Source organism: Antechinus flavipes, chromosome 6, assembly GCF_016432865.1.
Source record: "Antechinus flavipes isolate AdamAnt ecotype Samford, QLD, Australia chromosome 6, AdamAnt_v2, whole genome shotgun sequence".
Classification (NCBI taxonomy): domain Eukaryota; kingdom Metazoa; phylum Chordata; class Mammalia; order Dasyuromorphia; family Dasyuridae; genus Antechinus; species Antechinus flavipes.
Window position 1 is genome coordinate 74,247,115 of NC_067403.1, and position 21,196 is coordinate 74,268,310.

Genomic DNA, 21,196 nt, shown 5'->3' on the forward strand with positions numbered 1-21,196 from the left:
GCCAAATAACTATAAAACAAAATAGAATAAAATAAATAAATGCACAAGAGAGGTACTAGAAGATTTCAGAGGTTGGTTCCTTCCAGCTTCTGATTTATACCCAAACAACAAAGAAACATTTATTAAGCACTTGTTGTATTTCAAGAATATGGGAGGGCACAGGAAGCTGAGAATACAAATACAAAAGTGAATCCTTGTCCTAAAAAAGTTTTCATTTTCTTAAGGGAATATCTGCACATAGCTAACTATTGTTGTCAGTCTGACTCTTCATGGTTCCACTTGGGTTTTTCTTGTCAAAGACACTGGAGTGGTTTGCCATTTTCTTTTCCAACTCATTTTACAGATGAGGAACACTGAGGCAAGCGGAGTCAGACTTGCCCGGGATCACACAGATTGTAAAATTCTGAGGCCAGATGTAAACTCAGGTAGTCCTGGCTCCAGGCCTGGCACTCTATCCATTGGGCCATCCAACTGCCCTTCACAGATGAGTAAATGAAGACTATTTACAGAATAACTACTTCGTTATTAGGTAATGCTAATAACTGGAGGAATTGGTGAAAACCTCCAGAAAGAGTTGACACTTGAGTAAAACTTGAAGACAGATTTCAAGAGGCAGAGATGTGGAGGGAGTGCATAAATCTGTGCAAATGACTGGATGTGGGAAATTGAAATATGCATGAAGAAAAGAAAATAAGGAAGGAAGGAAAGGGCAAGGAAGAGCAGTTTGATTGGATTAGAGTGTATGAGGGAGAGTTATAGTTTAATATTCCTGGAAGGATGGACTGGAGCCAGATTGCTATGGGCTTTAAATGCCCAAGAGAAGAGTTTGCGTTTTTATCCTGGAGACAAAGGAGAACTATTGAAGCTTTTTGAGCAGAGGAGTGACTGGGTCAAGCCTATAATTTAGGAATATCAAACTTGCAGTTGTGGGTAGGATGGTTAGAAGAGATTGGATATAGGTGGACCAATGGAGGCTATTGGAATAATCTAAGTGAGAGATGATAAGGGTCAGGGCTGGGGCGGTTGTAGTGTGAGTAAGGAAGGCATGATGCAACAGATGTGAGAAGGTGGATCCCATGAGACTTAGAAACTGGCTGTGGGATGAAGGGTGAGGGAGCGTGAAGAACTGAGCATGACTCCTATGTGAAGAACTTGGAACTGGGGGAAAATGGTGATGCTGGAGAAAAATAGGGAAGCAAGGATGCTGAATAAAAATAATAACAATAAGTACATCATTAGACAAGACTTTATAGAACTGTATTGAAAGGATAGGTAAGATTTCAGCTGGGTTAGATGGGGATGGGGAAGACATTCCAGAAACAAAGAATATTTTGAACAAAACAGCCAGAGGGTAAAGTGGATAAACGACTAAGCTTGGATTCAAGAAGATCCGAGTTCAAATTCAGCCTCGGATCTTTACTAACTTTAAATATGTCATTTAAGTCATTTAAGTTCCATTTGCCTCAGTTGCATCATCTGTAAAATGAGAAAAATAATTGCACTTATCTTCCAGGATCAAATGAAGTAATATTTATAGCGTCTGGTACACAGTAAGGGTTATATAAATGTTGGTAGTTATTATTAATCACGGCTGAGAAACAGAAAAGCACAGAACATATCAAAAGAAGAGGGGGAGTAATCTGGAGGTAGGGTTTATGAAGGGAGGAATAAGATGCTAAATGTGGAAAGGATGGTTGGCACCAGATTATAAAAAGCCATGATTGTCAGACTAAAGAGTTTGAACTGTAGAAATAATAGGGAATATGTGAAAGGTGAATTGCTCAAAAGCAAGGGAGTGATGGGATCAGAGAGAGCTATGAATGAAGAAACTATCTGATATGGTAGCTCTGGGTAGGATAGCGCAGAGTGGGCAGAGACCAGGGGACCAGGTGGATAGGTTGTAATGATAAGTAGACCAGCCATGAGGAACAGAAGTTTGGGGGTGTCTGACCGAATATTGATGTTAATTGCAGTGAAAAGGCAGCGATGAGAAAGATAATGCTGATTGTATGTTAAAATGGAAGATCCCTTAACATTTGGAGTTGGGAAAATGATGGTATGCATTCACAAAAAATAACAAGGAAGCAGATTATATTTTGGAGAAAGACTAGTGAATGTGGGTTTGAATGTGTTGAACTTGAGGTAGTAGTAGAATGTCTAGAAATGCAGGATTAGATCTCAGAGAGGCACAGTGGATAGGGCAGTGGGTTTGGAATCAGGAAGACCCACTACTAGCTGTGTGACCCTGGAAAAATCACTTACTTCTTTTGCCTCAGTTTCCTCATCTGTAAAATGACCTGAAGAGGGAAATAACTAACCACTCCACTGCCTCTGTCAAGAAAATCCCAGATGGGGTCAGCCACTGTGAACCACAAATCTCAAGAGAAAAATCTGAGTTGGAAACTCTCCAGTCTCTTAACATGTTCTGTGCTTTTCTATCTCTGAGCCTTGATTAATAATAACTAACATTTATATAGCCAGTGCCATTCACTGTGCCAAATAATTTCTTGATTCTATCTTTTTATTCCCATTGTAAGTCTTTCTTACCACTCATCTGTGTTATTTCACAAGCTGTTTTTTCCAAGTCTTCCCTCCTTTACTTTTTTTCTCCTTCTAGCCATGTTTCACAGTTTTTGTCAGGAAAATCTTCCTTTGATCTAAGCATGTCACTCTCCTCAGAAATTTTCTGTGGCTCCCTATTATCTATCAAGTACAGTTTTTCTGCTTGGAATGTAAATTTCCCTATGATTGAAAATTTGTTGTTATTATCTGAATTAAACTTGTGCTGGGACTTAGACCCTCACTATCATCTCAGATTCATTATTTTTCTTACCAGACTTAGTTGAGATGACAGGGGAAAGGTGTACAGATAGTGGTAAAGCTCTAAGATGTAGTAGAAAATGAACTTGGTCTGGAGAAAGTGTTGAGGGAAACCGAGAGCTCAGTTGGGAAGTCCCTTGGGTGCTATGGAAGCCCCTGAGCTTTGGGAGGTGAGCTCCTGAGGAGGTGTGAGGAAGGTACATGGCAAAGCCAGTTTGGCTAGTGAGAGGCAGGTACTTGAGAGAGCACATTAGCAGTCCTGCCAACAGGATGCACGCCTCTTTATGACTTCAGCAGCCCAGGCTGCTCCGGCTGGACAGCTGTCGGGATTCCCCGGGAGGATGAGATTTGGGTTGAAATCATCAGCTCACAGCTCATGCTTCTGGCATTCACAGTCCTTAATATAAGAACTATGACTTTCAGGGGTTGGTGTTCAGGGTCCTAAAACCTTTAAGTAGCTCTCACTCTTCCTAAAATTACTCTGTAATTGAGACAGAAACACATCCAAAACACAGAAGCCTTTGGGGACCATTAGGCTGGACTCACTTGGGTCCACCCTTGTGTAAATTGGTATCCATACCTACAATGTTTACCTCTGATGCCCAAGCAAGTGAAAAGAGCACTTAAGTGTAAGAGAGGAGGCCATGTGTGTCATGTAGTTCAATCTCCTTTTTACAGAGTAGGAAACTGAGGCCTGAAGGGGTGGGTTGTAAATTTGCCCACTGTCTCCTAGGCAACAATTGGCAGTCAAGATTTGAGTTCCAGCCTCTCATTCTCCATGCATCCCTCTTCCCACTTTGCAACTTTTCTTGCCAGCAGATTTTGCAGCAGATCTTGCTGGTCTGCCTTACGGGGTGATAGAGGTGCAGAGAATTTTGAAATCACTTGTTGCATTGGAGAGAACAGGGGCCATTTGAAGTGAGTTAAGTCTAAAGGTCAACAAGCCAGCTGATTCTCTGTAGAATTCGTGGGAGTTGTGAGAATAGGTAGCTGAGGAGGCAGAATAAATGAATTAGCATTAGTTACTAAAGTAGGTCAACTAACTTTAGTAGCACAAGGGTATTGCATATCCTCATACTCTTTATATTTGGCATTGCCTCTAAGAAAATGGTATATATATATAATATATATATATATTTATTATCACCAGTATCTGTTACTTTGATATGATATGAAGTGCTCCAAAATGTTAATTTGGGGATTATTCATTCACTTTTGATTTGGTAATTCTTCATTCAAAAAGGCTATGAGCTTTAGGGGAAAGAATATAGAGTTTTTTGTAAAATGAGTTCAAATCTTGACTCTACCACCTACTCACTTGTGAAACACTGAGCAAATTATTTAATCTTTTTAACTTTTGGGGGGCTTCATTTTGCTCATCTCTAGAATGAGGAGTTTAAATGAGCTAAACTGGAAGTTCTAAATCTGTTATTTAATTAGAAGTCTTCCCGCAATCTCCCTAATGTTTTCCTGTTAGTTAGTATTGGATACCACCTGCTGTGTCCAAAGTGCTCTTTGCTAGGGCCTCCAGGAGAGGAGAAGTTTAGATTAGAGGGTCCTTGTGCTCAATGAATTTTACATTCTTATTAGGAGGCAGAGAAAGAGAGGGGAAAAGGTAGAAACATAGCATCCTTTGGAATAGAGGCAGTGTGATGTACAGTAGGTGCTGCAAAACCAGAAAGCCCTGGGTTTCAAATTCCCCCTCCTACCCATTCTGGCTAGTAACTGAGTTGTTTAAACTCTTGGTGTTCTAAGGATCTCTCTGAAGACTCAGTTGCAGTGGAGATGATGACTTGAATGGTGAAGAGACTCCCCTCACTTAGAAGTTCCCCATGTCAATGTTATAGGCCACTATCCATTCCTATTGTGATATGTATAATGTAGTTTTGTGATATTAGAGAAAGGATAATCATATATATATATATATGTTCTTAGACAAGTTCAAAATCAATAGACTTAGATAATAGAAAGAAAAACTTCAAAGGTATAATTAAAAAAAACTTGGAAACTCAATTACTTTGTCTCCTATTAGCCTTGTTACTTCCAGCTTTGGTGGCTTTCTACTGAAATATATATATATATATATATAACAGATAGCCAGTACCTAATTAACTTCGTGCTGGGAGAAATAGTTTGTCATATGTGTCTGAGGAAATTTGAAGCTTCTGTAGCTTTACAGCTGACCTGATTGGATATGAAATCCAGTTAGCTAGATAAAAGTCAATCAGTCAGCACATTTATTAAATACCTGTTGTCTGCAATATACAGTCCTGGACTAGGGAAACTAGGATGTTGAGACAGAGTCTCAGCCCTTGAGATTGCAGTCTAGCTGAGGAGACAAGACGTAGGTTAAGAACTCCAGTTCGAAACCATAAATGGTTATAGTTAAATAAAATGTCTTAGGTATTTAGAGAGGAACTGGAGTGATTGAGGAAGGCTTCATGGAAGTGCTGATTTCAGCTGACAGGAAGATGGTATATATGGAGATGAACAAGGGATCTTCCCATGGCAGATGGGATCTAAAAGGGAAAGTTTGGGTTGGGTGCACCTGGGGTTAGGGGAGGGAGGATTGGTAGGTAATAAAGTTGGAGAAGTAGGTTTGGTCTAGGTCATGGAGTTCTTTAATGAAGAACTTATACTATCCCATATGGGTTTTTTTTTTATTTTTTTGATCTACAGTTTAAGAAGCTTTGCTTTAGCAATTGCCAAGTACAAGTCCCTGTCTTTGTGTACTTAGGCACCAAACTACTTTTGGCACCTATGTGATAGAGGCCCCTTTGTACAGCCGGAGCTTATCTCCAATTTTCCCTCTCTTATATATCATTTGTACATAGTTATTATTATTATTATTATTATGGCTCTTTATTGCCAACACATATGAATGGGTAATTGTTCAGCATTGATCCTTGCAAAACTTTCTGTTCCCACTTTTTCCCTCCTTCCCCCCACCCCCTCCCCTAGATGGCAGGCAGTCCAATACATGTTAAATATGTTAAAGTATATGTTAAATACAATATATATATACATATTTATACAGTTTTTAACACGGCTCCTGCATTATAAGTTCCTTAAGAGCAGGGGATTTTTTTCCCCCTTTTTTTCTTTTCCCAGCACTTAATAGGTGCACATAGTAAGTGTCAATTGTTGATTTGTTCCTTTTTAAAAAAGGACTCCTGCAAAATTCTGTCTTGGTGTGCTTAGGTGATTGCAGACAAAATCAATCCCTAAGTTCCTTCAGTTCTGGGTTTCATTGTTTTCCTATATCTTTTTTTGTATTCTTTTTTTCTCATAATATCCAGACAGCATTCTTTCTGTTGAATTCTGTTACAGTTCCTGATGATCTTGTACAAATATATGACATTACAAAAAATATAATCCATAAGTTGGAGTTTTCTGGTAACTTAATTGTTCTTGAAAGATGATGCTTTCTGCCCTGTTTAAAGAAGAAAAATTTGATTCATGATCTTAGAACCTCATTTTTAGTTTTAAAATTGTTTGACTTTTTCTTTGGATGGCTTTTCCATCTCATTTTGGCAAATTTAGATTTTTGGTGTGAGACTTTTTGTTTTGTTCTTTATATCCTCAGCACTTAGGATAGCATTTGGCACATAGTAGGCACTTAATTTGTTCATTGTTTGCCTTTCAATTTTAATTGTTTTAAAAAATAAAGACCTTGGGTGATTATAGAAATCCTCCTGAAGAAGTTTTTTGAAATATATTTTTGTTTTGAAATTAAGTTAGATTTAAGAGCTCTAAAGTTTCTAAAGAAAGTATTTCTTTTTCCATGAGGGCAGCCTATTTCACTTTTTGGACAATTTCTGTCAGATTTTTTTCTTTCTCTTAAATATGTCTAGCTGTAATAACCCATCTCTCCTTTTTTTTTCTTTCATTTTTTTTTTGTCATAAAGAGCATGAGAATTTTTTGAAGTCTTTGGCTTATAATCCAAGTTAAATAGCATTCTCCTGATCTGCTACTCTAGTAACTGTCATATAAGGATCTAAGGTTGTGACTGAAGCCATTCAGGCTTTTGATAATTATCATTTCCTTTTCAAAGTATTTACTAGCTATCCCTTTAATAATAGGTTTAAGAATTGTGCGAGGAACTACAAGTCAGTCATTGGCCTATAGTGAATTCCATTTTCTTCTTTTTTTTTTTTAATTTTTGAAAATGGGTAATATTTGCCTTTTTCCAAATTTGTAGCAATTCCCCCACAGCTTTCATCACCCCCCCTTCCCTAACATCTTTCAGATGACTTAGTATGTACATCTACTATTGATTTTAATTTCTGGTCCAGGGCACCCAAACTAGCCAAGGGCATCTAGATTCGCTCTTATGGTCTTCTCTGCTTATCTTGGGTTGTCAGCTAGGGATGTATTGATCATTTTTGTTTTGCCATTCCAGTACAGATGATTATTCTGGGCAAAGAAAACAGGAGTGAAAGAAGAGATGAGAAGTTTTATGCTTAATTTTGCCATCACTGCTGCCCATTATCATAGTTGCATCCACCTTGGGCTGCAGCCCCTTTCTATACTTTGCTTTTCACCCAATATCTCTAGCAAACAAAACTCCCCAAACTTTTGTGTTGTCCTTGGCTATCTTGCCAGCCTCGTTCACCTTAAGCTTTGGTAATATTGACCTTATTCTTGCAGAAGAGTCCTACATTTTTTCCAGTTATCTTTCATTCCCTACACATTCTTCCATCTTTTCTATGTATCTTTTTAAAGTGGAAATTGATGAGCAGAGTTCCCTGCATAGTATGATGATGAGAAACTGGGCTGTTGCTACATGTCTGTAGTCATCTTATAATAAGCATATTTTAAGTACCAGTACTGTGTGCAGTGCAATTATAGATGGTATTGACACAGTGCTGGTGGATGTTTGATAAATTAGGTGAATAAATTAAAAACTACATATGAATTAAATCCAATAATATTCTTTTTAGGAGTAATGTATAAATGGATCTTTTCTCTAAATAGAAAAAATGAGTTTGTTAATTCTGTTAATAAGTCATGTTTGTTTAGTACTTTTTGTTATTTCTGTTTTTTAGACAAGGCAACTGAGGATCTATGATTTGCTCTTGTTTTTACAACTAGGTAGGCAATAAAATATGAGGAAAGAGCCCTTGGTTTTGAGTCAAAAATCTTGGCTTGCAGCCCAGATGTGTTATTTACTGCCTGAATGACCCTGAACCAATCCTTGATTTCTCTGAGTCTCAGTTTTCTCATCTATAAAATAGGAGGATTAGCTTAGATGATCTATCACGTCTTTTCCAGCTTTAAGTTTTATAATTACAGTAGCAAAGCCTCAATTCAAATCCAGGACTCATGACATCATGTCCTCTATCATCATACATCTTATTTTTGGTAATGAGATGTTATAGTATTTAGAACTGTGAGGAATCTTAGAGGTAATTTAGTCCCAACCCCCTCATTTCAAGAATGAGAAAACAGACCAAGAAAGACTAAGTTTGTAAAGAGCTGAGGGTTACCCAGAGAGGTTCCTAGGGCCTAGTACTTGGTATCACTAAAGGGAATAAATAGAAAAACTAGGATTAAGACACAGGTCCAGGATCCTTTCTGACATATCATGTAATAGATTATTTTGGTTATTTGAAATTAAAAAGCTTTTGGGTGTCTGGGGATTTGGAATAAACAGGTTTTTTGTTTCTTTTTTGGTGGGTGCAGTGTATGGTATGTAACCATTACATTAAATATCTCTGATGAAAGACTGATATCTAAGATACATAGGGAATCAATACAACTGTAGAAGGCCAAGAGTTGTTCTAGGTGATCAAAAGATATGTACGAATAATTTTTAGAAAATAAAATACAATCAGTCAACACCATATGAAAGATTGCTCCAGATCACTAATAATAAGAGCAATGCAGAGTCATTTAGCTACATATTCAACGTTCTTTCCATTGTATTAAAGCTTCTTAGATTATGGGTTGTGACCCCACATGGGGTCATGTAACTGAATATGGAGGTCACAGAATTATGATTTATCATCAGTAAATATTTGGTGTGTATACCTATTTTATATACCTATGTTATTTGGGGTTGTAAACATTTCTTAGACAAAAAGAGTCCCAAGCAAAATAAATTTAAGAAATCTTGCATTATATCACAGGTAAAATTCAGCACCCACTTGTTTGGTTTTTTTTTTTTTTCTTATCATTATTTTTACCCAAGGAAATAATTGCAAATCCTCACTGTGTATCTATTGGATATCCAGAATCTTGTATTGTGGAACTGCTAACTAGAACGGTTCTTTTTTTTGAAGCATAGGATTTGGTGTGAACATACTCTTAGCTATTATATTATGATGGAGGAAATATACTGCAGGAAGTCCCTGTGTTTTAAATTGATTTGCTTTAGTGATTCATGTGGCATTCTGTCAGTTACACCCATTTGCCATCAATTTTCAATGGGCTGGGCTCTCCACAAATTTTGGCTTGGCTTCCTAACTTGCCATAATTTTAGTTATTTTGTTTTGTTTTTGTTGAACTCCCACCCTCTTCTTTTATCTTTCCATCTCTCTTTTCTTCCAGCTTCTACCTGTATTCTTTGCTTTACAAATTGAATCTCCAGAGTTGATTATGACTCCTGGCCTTCATTTTGCTTCACGTCCCCATTTTGGGGGATCTCCAAAGTTTGGAAGCATTCTACACTGTGACTGGTTTGTCTAGGTGACTGGACAGCACCTGCTAATACTGTGCCAGACAGTGGGGGAGAGAAAAATCATGGGAGGATATCCACAAAAGCTTCAAGTCCTGTAATGCACTAGTTAATGAACATTTGAGCACCTCAATAAATGTTGGTGTAGTTGGAACATGTTTGTTGAATGAATACTTTGCAAATGTCTGTTTCTTTGAGGACATTTTCTTCTTGCATGAGTTTGTTGACCAAGGTTGGGTATGTGTCAGAGAAGTTATCCTTTAAGGCTTACTACTTTAAACTAATATTTAGCTTAGCTATCAGTACTACAGGGCAAGGAAGTAGACAAAGGGAATTTTTGAAGGATCTTGCATAAAGTCATTGGAGAATCCTGAAAGGAAGCAGAATTCAGCATCATGCGTTTTGGAAAAATTATACCTACAATTCCACACTGATTTTTAAGAATAGCTCAATCTGAAATGGGACCATAACAAGATTAGCCAATTTTAGAGAGCTATTATCGAAGGAGGGGTTAACCAGTGACTGCCTGTCCTTGAAGAACAAAGGAAAGTCTAGATAAGCCTCTGCTTTAAGGTACCTTGATAATAAATTAAATTCACTAAACATACAGTGCTTACTATGAGAGAGAAATTGTTCCATGTTTCCAGACTTCAGAGACAGTGTTTAAGGAAATAGATGTTAAAGTTGTATGAAATGGCTGTACACATGCTTACTAGAGAAGACATTTACATGAGGGAAAGGAGAAGTGGGGAGAAGGGGAGAGGAGGGGAAAGGGGAGAAAGAGCAACAAAATAACAACTCGCTATTAGTTTCTCAAAAAGCCATCCAGCCCTAAGTCACTGCTCAAAGATGCTTGTCAACTCCCTCCATGATAAAGCTTTCTGATTTTTCCCCCAGTAAGAAGGCATGATGAAAGAGGAAGATTCATTACATTTTATACTTTGATGAAAATGATGAAATGTGGATATAGTTTGCATTGGAAGGATTGTAGAAAGTTTATTGCACTAATACATTATTGGTAGAATTATGAAAAAAGGTCCACCTCTTCTGGGGATCAATTTGAAATTTTATTTATATAGATATAATTCCAAACTGATTATATATATGTATATATATGCACACACACATCATATACACACACACATATATATAAACATATATACACATGCATATATATGTGAAAAATTATTGTTCTATTCAAACTCTAACCCAGTGATTCCACTAGGCTTGTAAGTCTATAGTTCAAGGAAATTAAAAAGCAAAAGGTCCCATATGTAGCAGCAATATTTTTTTGGTGGTACCAAAAAAAAATCAAAAACAAAGTAGGAACCCAGCGATATGTTATGTGTCAAGCAGGGGCTTCTTTGTGTCATTCATGATTCCATTAACGTTGGGGATGGTTACATTGTAAAAAATGACAATTACAAGGAATTCAGAGACATGAGGTTTGTATGAACTGAGTGAGGACACTGCATTCAGTCACTGTTGTTCATTCCCATCTGACTCTGTGACTCTGTGGGGGTTTTCTTGAGGATTCAGGGATGATTTTCGTTTCCTTCTCCTTTGGATTGAGGCAAACAGGTTAAGTGACTTGCTCAAAGGTCACATTAGTAAGCTAGGTAGCAAGTGAGTGAGACCTGATTTGAATTTGGATCTTCTTGACTCTGGAACTACGGCTCTATCCATTAGCCTCCTTGCTGCCCTATCTGATCGCTACAGTAATGTAAATTAAAGCATTCATCTGAGGCTTTATGTTTTGGGTTAAATACTGTGACCACTCTTGATTTCAGCTGATATCATTAAACATTCTTCCCGTCTTTCTGTATAGATTGCCTTTTCAGAATTTTGCACTTCAGAGATCCCGTTGGGTCCATGCTCTGTTTGATTTTGCTTAATTGTTTTTCATTGTGTCAGAGGAGGAGTCTGTGGGTTTGGAGGGAGGGACATATAATTGGGAAATGACTGGTATGAAACTTTAGACATCAATAAAATTGAAGGGCAAGAATCCTCAAATAAGAGAAGTGCTTTGATTCTGCATTTTATTTTAGTATTTTATGGGATTGGTTTTGTATTGGTGCTTAAGGTGCATATATGCTTTAGGAAGCTTTATGCTGTCAAGCCCATGTTTTTATAGTTCATTATGATGGGTGCAGTCACTTCTATAAAATTTTGGGCCTTTCTTGAGGAGCATAACCTTTTATTACAATATTGTTTGGCAAATCACATCTTCAGTCTGAAGCATCTGTTTCAGGAATATAAGGTTATGAATTATAAAATTTTGAATTTTATCATGTAAATATGAACTATGAAAACAATATGTAGATTAGAGATTTCTCAGAGGTCTAGCAATGTCTGCTAACAGTATCTGGAAATATGTTGACAATAGGCAGCCAAGAAGCATGAGAGAACATTATGGTTGTTTTCAGAGCTGAGTGCAAATTCCTTCTCAGAATCTTGTGAGTTGTGGGACTTAAGGTAATCCACTTATTCTTTCACTGGCTTATTTTGCCTGTAGTAAAATTGGGGATACTTACTTTCCACGGGGATTGAGAGGAGCAACTGAGATAATTCATGTAAAGGGCCCTGTAATGTAATGATAAATGTTCCAATTTTAAAAAAAGTTTTTTTTTTTTTTTTTTTTTTTAGGATAAATAGTGCAATTTTAGCTGATGGTGGTATGTATTTTTTTTTCCCCTAATAGCCTATTTGTCTCTGAATTATGGTTATTTTGCTATCTGCTACATGCACTTATGAATTTGCAAGGATGTGTCCCCTATGACTAAAAGGTCCAACCTCTTCACCTTTGGCTCCTGGAATCCTTAGCTGCCTTTAAAAACCACAGGTGCACGAGTCCCTATCTGAGAATTATCCTATTTCTTGAGTTATTAGTGCACCCTGCAAAAATTACTCTGAAATAAGTTTAGCATTTACATGGCACCAACTCTGTGCCAAACACTGTGCCAAATGCTTTACAGATATCTCATTGGATTCTCCCAACATTTCTGGGAGGCCAGTGCTATTAAATATCCCCATTTTACAGCTGAGCAAATTGAGGCAAATAGAAAGTTAATAGTGGCTTCCCCAGGTGTTATCAACTGAGGTAGAATTTCACCAAAGTGTTTTCCTGGGCGTAGGGTCTAATGTGTCTTCTAGCTGGAATCTGTGTACGTGGCTATGTGGAGCCCAGGAAAATGTAAACTTGAATGCAGAGATTGATTTCCTTTTTGTCTTCATAGTTCCAGGTACTGGCGCATACATAGGTGTTTAATAAGTGGTTAATGAAATAAATGTTTTTCTACATGTAAACTTGTCTCGAATAGATGCAGCCAACCTCTTCACTTTATAGAGGGGATCTATGTAGGGGTCATTTGTTGTTATTTTGTTGTTTTCAATCTTGTATGACTTGTGACCCTATTTGGGTTTGTTTGTTTTTTGGCAAAGATACTGGAGTGGTTGACTATTTCCTTTGTCCAACTCATTTTATGGATGAGGAAACTGAGGCAGAGTGAAGTAACTTGTCCAGAGTCACAGAGCTAGTGTCTATGGCCAGACTTGGGTCTTCCCAACATCAGACCTTATTACTTCTGACCATAGTAATCAATCATATAGTATTTATCCATCTTCTACTATGGACCAAGAGCTATATGGTAGGTGCTGGGCATGCAAGTACAAAGAATGAAACTATTGGTGTTCCCAAAAGAGTTTATATTCCTCTAGGGGAGAGAAGTATATGTTGTTGAAGTTAAACCCCAATTGGAAAAGATTTCAATTGGCAAAAGTTTAGTTGGAAACAAGGAGTTTTCTCAAGACACAGAAAAAGGTGCAAATATGATGTGAGTGCTAGAAAGGATTGGAGGCATTCAGAATTGTAAATAGTTGTCCAGAAGGGACATTAGTCAGAAAGAGAAAGCTATTAAAGGTTTATTGGAGTTATTGGAAAGAGCCTGGAATGCTTGGCTAAGGAGTTTTTTTTTTTTTTTTTTTTTAAGAAAAGGACTAGGGGAAGCCTCCTGAATGTTACAAATGTGTATCCCTGTATTTTGTAGGGAAGATTTTTTTTTAATGCTTAATTACTGAAACTTGGAGAACTTTGAAAGCAATATTTTTCTGGATGGATGGATGACAAAAATATCCCTTCAAATTTCAGGACTGTAAGAACCAAAGGAAGCAAAAAAACAAATGAAGTTTAAACAGTTTTGGCAACTAGTTAACACAATGGATAGAGTCTGTCCTTGAACCCAGGTCAGATATGACCTCAAAACATTTACTAGGTATGAGCCTGGAAAAGTAATTTTATTTACCTCTTTTTGCCTCAGTTTCCTCAAAGAAGTATAAAAGGAAACTAATATTATTAGTAGTACCTACCTCCTAGGTAGATTGTGAGGACCAAATGAAATAATTGTAAAGTGCTGAGAACAGTGCCCAGAATCTAGTAAGACCTATATTAACATTAGCTGTTATTATTGTTGTTTCTATTTATAAACATGGACTCAATAATTTCATAGTGGATAGGACCTGGGAAGCCAATCAAGTACAATACTCGTTTATGCCTGAGCAGCAAATCTCCCTTATATCATGGCGGTTATCTAAATTTTAAGATTGTGTTTAGAGACCTTCTATTGAAGGGAAAATACATTTTTTCCCCACAGATTTTTCTTTCCCACATCTTTTAATTGTGTATGTATAACCTAAATTGTGTTTTTTACCTTATGATTTGTTTGTTCCAAGTTTTTCCACTTAGACATAGCAGAACCAGCTTAGTATTTATGCTTCATCCCTTGCCATGTGAATATCTTTCAAAAATATCCTTCAAAAAAATACTTGTAAACCCCTAATTTATCTCTTCCTTGTCTCCCCAAGTCATTTCTTTTTCAGGCCCAACAAAATCTCTCTAGTCTTTCCCATCTCCATCTCGCAAGGCTTAAAAAGCTCACCATTGGCCACCACAGGTTTGCCAGTGCCTTTCCTAAGATGTGGTTCCCACAACTTTTCTTTTTCTCCATTGAAACTGCTCAATTCCAAAATTCTAACATTTGGGGGTGAGGGGATGGTGGTCCTAGGGACAGAGTTAGGTTATGTTACCCAGTGGCGTCCTTGCAGCAGATAAAAATCTTTTTTCAGTCGGTGGTTGGCTTCTTTTTAAACCACTTAAAAGCCATGGCCTATTTTATTTAATTACCCTAACAGGATGATAATTTATAAGCTTAGCAAGGTGGTGCTTAGTGTTGGGAAAGCTTTGGCGTTTGGTCCTTCCCTTTTAAAACAAACAAACAGTCGAATCTCCCTCCTTTCTGCTGTCTCTCTGTATTGTGGGTGCCATTGCAAGGAGGGACCTGGAAGGGTGGCTGCTCTTGCTCAACCAGAATTCTCTGTTTCCTGAGAAAACTGCTGTTCTCTTGAGGCTTTTAACAAGAAAGTGTCCTTTCTCCTCACTTAGCCATTTATTTATTACTCTTGTTTGTGGGACTAGGGATTTGGACCCTGGAGGGCAGAATTTTCCTCAGAGGGGCTACTGCCCTGCCTGGTTTAGTTTCTATTGGCAGTTCCTCATTTAGGAAGGGGAGGAGGAGGGGAATAAAGAGAAGGAAGAGGAAAAGAAAGAGGAAGTGAGGAAGAAGGAAGCGATATCAGCTGAAGCAGTATCGTCCATCAGGTCTGAGTACCTGGCTCCTAACTTTCTTTCTTTCTTTCTTTCTTTTTCTTTTGAGGCAATTGGAATTAAGTGGCTTGCCCAGAGTCACATAGGTAAGAAGTTTTGTATCTGAGGCCAAATTTGAACTCGGGTCTTCCTGACTTCAGGGCTGGTGCTCTATCCACTGCACCATCTAGCTGCCCCTGGCTCCTAACTTTCAATGTTGAGTGAGTTGTGTCCCAGTTGCCAGACTTGTTACTGCTTCCTTTTCAGATTACTTTGTATTTATTTATCCTACAAATGAGATAATGACAGATAAAGTGCTCGGCAGACCTTAAAAAGCTGTACAAATGTTAGCTGCTATTATTAGTTACATATTTTATGTATAGCTATAGCTGCTATTATTTATTTTATGTTTAGCTATAGCTGCTATTAATATTTAATGTATTGCTATAGCTGCTATTATTAGTTATTTTATGTATAGGTAGCGATGCTATTTTTAGTTATTTATTTTATGTATAGCTATAGCTGCTATGATTAATTTGTTTTCTATATAGGTATTTAGATATATTAAGTATGTATAGATATTTAGGCAGCTACGTGGTACATTAGATAGTGTTGGGTTGGGAGTCAAGAAAACTTGAGTTTACTCAGTAGTTGTGTGACCCTTTAACAGTTCTATATAGTTTGTTAAATCTTGAAACTATAACAGTTTAGTACAATGCCTGGTACATAGTAAAAATAAGAAATACTTATTGTTACTATTGTTACTATATATATCTCCTCCCTACCCCCATGTACTCTCAATAGAATGGAGTATTATTTTACTTTAGCCTTACACATTAAAAACAAAACAAGACAACTGAATTTGTGATTTATTTCACTTGGGAGCTCCCAATAAGGAAGCCCTTTTTCAATGCAGATTGGCACCTGCTTTGCCAGCAGTCTGACTGGCCTGGGGCATTAGGAAGTTAAGCAACTTTCTTAGGGGCTCTCTGCCAAGTAGGTGTCTGAGACAAGTCTCCAAGGCGGACTCTTCTCCCCTCTGCCACGCTGCCTCTCACCTACCAGCCCTGCCCATGGTCGGGTTGGATCAGCTATGAGTGGGTGCTTAGAAAGTGTAACAGAGCTATGGACCTTACCTCTAGTGGAACCGCTGCTTTTCAATTAAGTAGCTTTGCCAGATCTCTGCCAAGAAGCTTTGTCATCCTGAGTCTTTTGGAGTCATAATGAGTTACTGCCTTGATCAGCATTCTGTAGATTTTTTATATTCCCAGATTTAAAATCAGGTATTTTAGTGGTGGTTTCTTTTACATTATTGTAGACATTGTATAGATTGTTTTTCTGATTCTGCTTTCTTTGATTTGCATCAATTCATTCAAGCTTTCTTAAGATTCAAAGATTCTTGGACTTCTTCTTTATGGCCATATGATGTTGCTGGAATACTTTACAATTTGTTCAGCTGTTTCCCAGCCTTTTGGGCACCCTCCAGTTCTTTACTGCCGCAGTTTGCACTAGATCCTGCAAAACATTGCCAGAAACATTTCCTTAGTTGTAAACCAAACATTTTAGTCCTAGTGTGATCCAAGGGGAAAAAGAAGATTAAAAAAAAAATCTGTGGCTTTCATGGTAAGCTTTTTTTCATTTAAAAATTAAAAATTAAAAATTCCCAAGCAAACCAAAAAACTAACTTGAAAAGACCACTCGAGTCCTTCTGGGCAAAGTGCTTACGTTCAGCTGGAGCAAGAACTGAAATAGACCTTCTAGATCAGGGGTCCTCAAATTACGGTCTACGGTCAGATGCAGCAGCTGAGGACGTTTATCCCCCTCACCCAGGACTATGAAGTTTCTTTATTTAAAGGCCCACAAAACAAAGTTTTTGTTTTTACTATAGTCTGGCCCTCTAACAGTTTGAGGGACAGTGAACTAGCCCCCTATTTAAAAAGTTTGAGGACCCCTGTTAGATCATCTAATTTAATCTTATTTGAATGATAGGGGGCAGTTGAGGTCCAGAGACAGGAAGTAACTTGCCCAAGATCTCAGCCTGTTAGATATTCTCCATCTCCTTCTGGGAGCTCTGCAGTCCCCTGGCAACATTGCCAAAAGATGCATCAACAAAGATGCAAAAACCATGTTGTTTAGTGGCTAATAAAGGAGTGGCTCTCTCAGAGGGATTGGAGTGGCGTGGTCTGGCCTGGTCCAGTCTGTTGTGGGTGTGGGGCTCTCATTGCAAGGCCACAGGGAGCAATAACCTGACTCCACTTCTTTCTACTTTTGTCAATTTGGTTCTCTTTTATTACTTGATGAAAGTCTCCCCAAAATGCAAGAAGGCAACTAGAATGAAAAGCCCTTATATGATAAGATTCTCTGTTATGAGATCTTTACATGGCTACCCAAGCTCATGCTACTTTAGTTTCTGTTTCCCATTTTGCATAATGAAACAGATTTTAATTTTTATATTATTTTTCTAAAAGAGAAAAACAATTTTATCAGTGTAAAATGTAGTAACATTTGATTTTTAAAGTTCTTCAATCCAAGAGAGTTCTCTGGCATGGGGAGAGATATGGAGAGAAGTCTAGAAGAGTCTAAAAAATCAGCAATACAAAATCTAAAAGTTTTTATCATCATTTTGAAATATAAATTCTCCCTTCCCTCATACAGAAAGGGATCCTTCATATCAAAGCCTTTTTCTTATTGTGCCTCTGGTTATATTTACAATATAAATGGGGATGATAAAAGCACCTACCTCCCAGGATTGTTATGAAGACCAAATGAGTTAATAATTGTAAAGCGTTTGGCTCAGTTTCTTCATGAGTTGGGCTGACTCATAATTACCCGAAGAATGAAACTAGACTTTGTATTGCGATTTTAACAAGATGTAAAAGCAAAACAATCTGAGTTATTTATTCCTTAGTACATCTTAATTAATTTTGAAGAATAAAACATAATAATAAACAGTAATACTAAAACCAACAGTGCTCTTGCTCATTGCTACTTCCAGTTTTGGCAGAATGAAGCCTGAACATCTTGAAGGTGGTGCACATACGCTGAAGGAGAAAGAGGTGACAGGATGGGACAGGCAAATCAAACCAGCATCATCAGGACCACAGTGACTTTTTCAGACCCCAGCCCAGAAAAGGAAGTCTTGCCCCCCGAAGGCCTTGATATCTTCAAATGCTTTCAAAGTGATGTATTTCCAACTGCTTTGTCCCTGCACTCTAAGGACATGGCACCTTGGTGGCTGACCTGACACTTAAATCTCTTTAATGTGTAGTTGAGAATGTGAGACCTTTGAAAGCAGACAGACTTTTGTGTTTTTTCTCTTTATGATCCAGCACTTAGCTGAGTACTTTAGCACTTTGTGTTTAATAAATGCTTTTTTTCATTCATTATTTTTTTGAAGATGGGTATGGAAGGGGAGAACAATTCATCTCACCCAGTTCTTTTCCTTTTGTTCTTCTCCCCTCCATTTTTAAAAACTAAGTTTGAAACAGCAAAGAAATGGGTGAGTCAAATCTCTCACTACTTGTTAGCTATAAAAAAAAAAAGCTCAGTTAGCAAGGTGATAAGATGGGTAGATGGCCTAATGGGTAGCTCTAAGCTTGGAGTTAGCAAGACTCATCTTGCCAAGTTCAAGTCTGACCCAGTCACTTAGTAGCTGTGTGACTCTAGGCAAGTCACTTAAACCCATTTGCCTCAGTTTCTTCATCTGGAGAAGGAAATGGCAAACCATTCCATTATTTTTTTGCCAAGAAAATCCCAAATGGGGTCATGAAGAATTGGACATGATTGAAAAATGACTAAACAACAACAACAAAAGCACAATGTTGGGAGCTGATGATTAAAATCAAGATATGGAATAGCAGAAATCTTTTTTTTTCCCTCACTGTCTCAGATCAATGAGACTGGCAAGATGGGTATGAAGAAATGCTATAAAAAGGGAAAATGAGATTATTTATGTTTCAGAAAACAAAACCATATTTCAATCACTCTATCATGAGTTTGTATAATTCAAAGAAGTATGAAAAGTCAATACGAGAGAGAGATGTATGACTAATATCTAAAGCTCCTTTTCAGAGGTCCCCAGTGACATTGGACTTAGGAAGCTTTGGGTTCAGATTCTATTTCTGTCCCGAATTAGCTATGTGATCATGGACAGGATCCTTAACCTCATCATGCCCAAGGAAAGCCTGTTCATGCCAGGAGAAGGCTATTATGTTACCAGGCAGGTGTTGATCTGCATTTATAGAGACCATTTCCATATCATAAGTTCCCTGTGCTAATGAAATCACAGGTTAGGATTAAAGACATTAGCTCCAAAGTTCTGTGTTACAAGGCTTCGCAAAAGTGAATGCTGAAAACTATCTTTGCATTATTTGGAAAAATAAAATGCTATTTTAAAAAAATCTTTAAAAACCCTAAAGTTCTATTTTTGTCTCTATAGATCTATGGGATGTGGATAAACTTCCCTTTTATTTTCTCCGCTCTCTGGATTTGTCACCAAAATTTCTATCCAGAGAATGGGCATCTTTTTATCATTTACCAGAGAACAGCAGTCAGATTCTAGTTCTGGGGAATCTTTTCATTGCTCATGTAGTCTTGGGCAGTTTGAATTGTCTGAGTCAGTTTCCTCATTTCTGAGGTTGGCCAATTCATCTTCACTGGAAGAATTAAACATCAACCTTGTTTTGCTTTATGTCTTATTAAAATATTAAACTTTTAACATAGAGCATTAATACAGTTAACCAAAAGTTGCCTAATATTGTAGTGCATTTTAATTAATTGTAAAGCATAAAGTTTAACATTTCATTGACTACCTTTCAGTATCTCTCTTGATGTCCACTATTATTTGCTTTTCTCTTAGACAGTCATTGTATAATTTCTCTTCTGGTTCTGCTTTTTCCTCCATGTAGTTTTATTTCATAAAAGCCTTCTTAGATTTATGTTCCTCATATTTGCCCAGTTTTTATGTACTATGAATATATCATTGTATCATAACTTATTCTTTTTTCTGAATTTTTTTTTGTACCATAACATATTAAACCGTTTTTCTAATGGACATTTAGGTTGCTTCTAGGATATTTTTTGGCTGTTAAAAATAATCTTGTTATAAAACTTTTTGAACAAATAATTGTTTTTGATCAAAAGCAATCATTGATAACATGAAATGAAATGAAATTATTGAGTAAAAATCAATTTTTTTTGGTGTATTGCAGATTTTTGCTAAAAAGATTCTACAGGATTGCTATTCTGTGGGCAATGAATGAGTATACCTGCTTTTCCACAACCCACCAGCATTGCCTTTTAAATTAATTTTTACCTATTTGATAATTGTGAGTCATTTTAGTTAAGGAGGGAGTCTGTTTTGATAATCAAGACTTAGTACAATCTGCTCTCCACCCCCACCTTATTAGCTTTCCCTTATAATTGAGTCCCTTTGGGAACAGCTTGTCTTCCCCCCTATATTTTCTTTTATTTCCCCCACCCTCCTGCATTTCCATTATTTGAAAACAACCCCTTTGGGGTCTAACTGAAGCCTTCTTTTTTATGAAGACATCCCTAAGTTCTGTCATCTGAAAATTAATCTCTACTTCTCACCTTCCCATTTAATATAACATTTAGAGCTGGCACACAGCAGATGATTAATAAGTGTTTATTGATTGAGGTGAATGCCACTTGAAAATGCTCTTCTATGGACAGCAAAGGAACACTGGACTCTGTAGTCCTGCATTTTTATCCTGGTGCTGCCTATTCTTCTACTAACTATGACCCCCTAGATTAAGAATTTCATCAATTTAGTCTCTTTCTTTAGACAAGGAAATTGAGTTAGAACCAAGACTTAGAAATAAGTCTAGTTTACATTTTCGGTAACTTTGAAGTATACAGTGCTTTCCCTCCAATAATTTTATGATGAGCAACCTGATTTCAGAAAAGCCTGGAAAAATTTACATGAATGGATGCTGAGGAACAACAGAACACTGTACACAGTAATAAGATTATGTGATGATCAGCCATGATAGACTTAGTTCTTCTTAGCAATACAGTGATCCAAGATAATTCCAAT

General features: G+C 37.2%; 1 protein-coding gene across 2 annotated transcripts in view; it reads left to right on the forward strand.

Annotated features, from left to right (window-relative positions):
- The window catches only part of ARHGAP10 (Rho GTPase activating protein 10), a 345,140-nt gene that overhangs the window by 1,772 nt on the left and 322,172 nt on the right, over nt 1-21,196 (forward strand). The gene's annotated exons all lie outside the window — the stretch shown is intronic.